Source organism: Pseudophryne corroboree, chromosome 8 (assembly GCF_028390025.1).
Source record: "Pseudophryne corroboree isolate aPseCor3 chromosome 8, aPseCor3.hap2, whole genome shotgun sequence".
Lineage (NCBI taxonomy): Eukaryota > Metazoa > Chordata > Amphibia > Anura > Myobatrachidae > Pseudophryne > Pseudophryne corroboree.
Genome location: NC_086451.1, coordinates 443597103 through 443603102, shown reverse-complemented (window position 1 = coordinate 443603102; position 6000 = coordinate 443597103).

The following is a 6000-nucleotide window of genomic DNA, read 5'->3' as shown; positions in this document are numbered from 1 at the left end:
GTGTGTGTGTGTGTGTGTGGGGGGGGGGGGGGGGGATCGCCCCGATAGAAAGTATAACACTGCACCTCATCAGCTTACATGATTAATGTGATTATAAGTAACGGAATGACTTATTAAGGTCCAAACATAGGTATCGCTTGCATAGCGCAGTCTATCAATTTTCTGTTGTCAGAGCTGGACTCCAGTTGCGAACAAAAGATATCCTGTAATGCAATGAGATGCACTTAGATCCCTTCACTTCTTAGTCCAGGCATGTGCAGTAGCACCGCCGGGTCGCAACCAAGCAGCACAAACTGTATCCACTGCCTTTATTGGGACAGCTCTGTTCCTGGACTTTCCTTTTAATTTGTGATTGCCATCACCTGTAGTGAAATACCTTTCTTATTTATTAACTAGTTCAACACAGGTGATGGCAATCATAAATTAAGAGGGAAGTCCAGGAACAAAGCAGCGAAACCCGACCAAAGTGCTGGGCACAATCGCGAAAAGGGGCTGTTTCGGTCACTTTTCGTACATTTCAGCTTGCCACCCCCAGGGGGTGCAAGCTGAAATGCAGACACCAGCAGCCATCGAAGCCTGAAACGAGCTAATACTGAATAGCTCCGTTTAGGCACCATCTGGTGGCCGCTGGCATGTTAACATTTGAATTCCACCCTATGAGAGCCACTGATCACTCTGGCAATAGAAATTGAAGTGACTTAAATGTAACTCCGGCATAGACAGCACAGTGTAACTACATGCGTCTCCTGTAGTCGCTTAATTTAAATTCAGTCATACAGAGGGGGAGGAATTTAACTATTTCTTTATATGGCCAAACACCAGGGTGAGCCTATACACCCTCAACATTCCAGTGTCTCCTAATATGCATTTAATTTTGTTTAAAAAAGGATTTTAATATCTTACACTATATGCTACACGATATTTGCTCTTCTACCATCTATTGGCAAGACTGGTTGGTTACAGAGAAGTCGACAGGGTCAATTGGTCGTCATCTGAAAAAGTCGACATGGTGAAAAAGGTTGACACAAAAATGGTTGTCATAGGTGTTTTTATTTTATTTTTTGTCATTTTGTATGTTAAACCATGTAAAAGCCAAAATAGTGCGATGTGTATCCTCGGTACAGGCTACTATTCCCAATCGTATTCCACTTGGATGGTAAAGTATGGAAAAAGTTGAAAAAATAAGATTTGAAATACCTACCAGTAAATCCTTTTCTCGTAGTCCATAGGGGATACTGGGGTGATAATTTAGTACGGTGGGGTATAGATAGGTTACAGAGGAACCGGTGCACTTTAAAACGTCAACATCCTGTGTGCTGGCTCCTCCCCTCTACACCCCCTCCCACAGCTCAGTCTAGAAAACTGTGCCCGAAGAAGATGGAACATACTTTCAGAGGAAGAAAACAGATGAGATAATATCTACTAAATGTAAATATATCTACATATATAGCCATATACATACAGTCAGGTCGATAAATATTGGGACATCGACACAATTCTCATATTTTGGGCTCTATACACCACCACAATGGATTTGAAATGAAACAAACAAGATGTGCTTTAACTGCAGACATTCCGCTTTAATTTGAGGGTATTTACATCCAAATCAGGTGAACGATGTAGGAATTACAACGGTTTCTATATGTGCCTCCCACATGTAGTGTAGGAAATCTAAAACCAGATTTAGATTCCAAGGTGCAGTAGGTGGTACAAAAGGCGATTGTATGTGTAATGCACCCTTCAGGAATGTCTGGACTCTTGGAAGCATAGCCAGTAGCTTTTGGAAAAAAATTGATAAGGCTGAAATTTGAACTTTCAGCGAGCCTAGGCGTAGCCCCATATCCACACCAGACTGTAGGAACCATAACAGACGACCTAACTCATGATGTGACTACCTTTCTGGCTTGCAGCATAGTTATTACTGCGCCTGGAATGGCTTTCCTGGCTAAGATCTCCCTTTCAATTACCATGCCGTGTAATGTAGCCGCTATAAGTCTGGATAGACGGACAGGCCTTGCTGAAGATCTTCTCAAAGCAGCAGAGGCTAGGGCTCTTCTACCAACAGGGAGATGAGGTCTGCGTACCACGCTCTGCGTGGCCAATCTGGGGGAATTAGAATTGCCTGACCTTTCTCCCTCTTTTATTCTCATGAGTAAAGGAAAAGGAGAGAACAGAGATACGGTTTGATAACTCCAAGGCATAGTTAGCTGTCCCCGTGGATCTCTTCTTCTTGAACAAGAACACTGAAGCCTCTTGTTGTTTTTGAGAAGCCATCATGTCTATCTGTGGGCATCCCCACCGATACACTATCTGTTGGAAGACGTGAGGATGAAGACCCCGCTCCCCTGGGTGTAGGTTGTGTCTTCCTAGTTGTCTTACCGTTATGAAGATGGTTGGGATAGCCATGGCATCTCTTTCTGCCTAGAGAAGTATCTTGGATACTATTCTTATTGCTGCTGTTCCGCCTTGGCGGTTTATGTACACCACTGCTGTGGCATTATTGTAAATTGCCCTTAGTTTCAAGATATTTATAGAGATTTAGGGGGGTAATTCAGAGTTGATCGCAGCAGCAAATTTGTTAGCAGTCTCTCTGCATATGTTACATCTGCCCCCGCTGCAGTGCACATGGTTTTGCCCAACTGCTAACAAATTTGCTGCTGCAATCAACTCTGAATTACCCCCTAAGTGTGGTTTCAGGACTAACCGTACTAAAGTCTGAATTTCTGTGGCGTTTTCTAGAGGAAGAACTCTCTGAGATACTTTTTCCAGGACCGTACACAGAAACTGAAGTCCTATGCTGTAAGTGGGACTTCTGTAGATTGAGACTTCCTACGTAATGTCTTAGTAGACATTTTTGTGAGAATGATGCTGTGCAATAGCGGTTTTCTGGATAGAGCCCTTATTAGGAAGTCGTCCAGATACTATATTTTTTTTTAAATAGGAGTTGTAGCATCATCTGCTCTATGACCTTTGTAATACCGTCAAAGCTGATGAAGGACCGAAGGGTGAGGCCTGGAATTTGGTAGTGTTCTTTTTATATTGTAAACTGTAGGAACGCTAGATGATTTCCGCCATAACATTTGCGAATGGTCATATTGGAATGTGGAGGTAGGTATTCTTGATATCTAAGGATACCCGGATCTCCCTTGTTCCAGTCATGTGATGACTGCCCTAGCAAATTTCTTGTTGAAGTTAAAGACCCTCTTTATGGATTCAGGGACTTCAATCAGGAAAGGTCTGACGGAATAATTTGGTTTCTGAACTACCAGTCTGGCATATAATTCCTCGTTCCTTTGACGAGTTGGAAGGCAATTGCCTGTCTGCAGGATTCTGTGTATGGCCTCCTGTAGGGCTACCTGTCTTTCGAGGAAAACTGGTAAACCTGAAGTGAAAACCTGTGAGGCGGTACTGTATTTTGTAGCCTTGGGTTTTAACCTAGGCATCCTGGCAGGAGCATTTCAAATGTAACTAAAATGTCTTAAGTGTGCTCCTACACAGATCCTCTAGGCACAGAGGTAGAGCGAGCTGCAGTAGGTTTTGATACTGCTGTCTGTAACAGCTGATTTCCGTCCCCTGCCTTCTGGGGCTACAGGCCACATTTGAGGCTTCTTAATGGGACTAGCTTGGGATTTGAACTAAGGTTCTTGTGTTTACAGCAGAGGTTCACAAACGCGGTCCTCAAGGCACCCCAACGGTCCTGGTTTTAAATGTATCCATGCTTGGCTACAGGTGACTTAATTAGCACCTTGGTCAATTTGATTTAACCATCTGTGCTGAGCCACGGATATACCTAAATCCTGGACTGTTGGGGTGCCTTGAGGACCGCGTTTGGGAACCTCTGGTTTACATTGTGCTCTTGTGAGCTGTAACATAACAATGGAAGGATGGCTTAGAATAAGGCTGTCTAGCTGGTGAGCTGAAGGGAAAGCAGTGGATTTGCCAGCAGTTAACTTGTGAATCACTTATTTAGATTCATTCTACACAAACCTCCTATATATGGAAGGTTTTCTGCCTCTCATTTGGACTCAGTATCCGCTGTCCACTGACGAAGCCACAAGGCTCTATGGACGAAGACAACCCTGTCATTCGAGAGTTAACCAGTGCTATCTTCCTAGAGGTCTCACACATAGCTTGCTGATTTGCTAGAGTGATCCATTGTTCCTGGATCTAGTTCAGGTTCTATGGGATTTGTATCCCAGTATCCAACCTTTACAGGTCGCAGGGCCACTGCTGTAGCTGTATATTATAGGGTTTCTATTCTACGGGCTAAAGACTCCTTTGTTTAGGTAATCCCTGGGACCGGAAGCTAATATTCTTTGATAGGCGTGAAACCAATTGGTCCACTGTTAAGCCCAGTACCCACGGGCCGATCAAGGAGAGATGCGTGCTGAGCGAACCGCTCAGCACACATCTCTCCTGCCGCTCAGCACAGCGCGATCTGTGCTGAGCGTGCGGGGGGAGACGGGGGGGCCGCTCACTTCACCCAGCGGGTGAAGTGAGCGACCCGCTAGATTGGCCTGCATGCAGGCCAATCTAGCAGCGGCGATAGCGATGTGCGGGGCCGCGCATCGCTATCGCCGAGGGGGCTACACACGGAGCGATCCTGCCGATATTCTAAGCAATCTAGTCAGATTGCTTAGAATATCGCTCCGTGAGTACCCCCCTTAAGTGGATCTTCCCAAAATTTCCTAATCTAGAGGAATTGGGAATGATTGGAGATATATATATATAGATATATATATATATATATATATATATATATATATATATATTTTGCTCAAAAAAATAAAGGGAACACTAAAATAACACATCCTAGATCTGAATGAATGAAATATTCTTATTAAATACTTTGTTCTTTACATAGTTGAATGTGCTGACAACAAAATCACACAAAAATTATCTATGGAAATCAAATTTATTAACCCATGTAGGTCTGGATTTGGAGTCACACTCAAAATTAAAGTGGAGAAACACACTACAGGCTGATCCAACTTTGATGTAATGTCCTTAAAACAAATCAAAATGAGGCTCAGTAGTGTGTGTGGCCTTCACGTGCCTGTATGATCTAGGATGTGTTAGGTTAGTGGTCCCTTTATTTTTTTGAGCAGTGTATATACATACATACACCCCTCTTGTTTTAGAGTGGGTATTTTAATTTTGGGGACACTGTAAGGTAACAGCCGGCTTCTGTGGTTTGTGGAAACCCCAGATTGCATATGCGTGTCCTTATCTGGAATCTCCAGACCTTTATTGCCAAATTTAGCGTTTCCACCCCATGAAAAGGAGTGTGGTTTCTTGATATAAATTCCTTTCACAGCTAGCACGTGTAATACTTGTGTAACGTGCACTTTTTAGGCATTAATGATAACAGAATTTTGAGCCCAGGTTCACAGATCAACTGCATTGCTGCAGTAATCTCTTTTGAGCACCATGAGCCACTGAAACTTCTGTGAGGGGAGGTTTTTTATAGAGACAAAGGGGTCTTACTACATTAATGTTGGAACCTCTTCAACACTGAGGATCCGGTACTTCCATTTTTAACAGCGGGCCTTTTTTCACTCATTTCCCCCCGATTCTGACCACTCACTCCCGCCTTTCCCTATAGGCCAAATGAATGGTCGAAACTGATCTGTTTCCGTCCGCGCGTGTCGAATACACACGGGCGAGTGTCAAATTCGCTCATCCTTTCCGACAAGTTGGAATCTATTTTTTCGACAGGGCGGAACCCGGGACTTCAATTAATATTGAAGTGTCGGAAAGTTCCTTCTTTTAAAAGCTTGTCCTGTCTGGCAACAGCCAGTCCTGAGGTCATATTTATCAATGTGGATAGCCCCACTGATGCCCCTGCTACAAGATTGTGATGCAGACTTAAAGCCCGTACACACTGGCCGATATATCGGCCGTCATATCGCGGGACCGTCGGCCAGTGTGTACGGCCGATACGTCTGTGAACTCCGTCGTTCACAGACATATCGCGTCGGCCCAGCAGCACAGCCGACG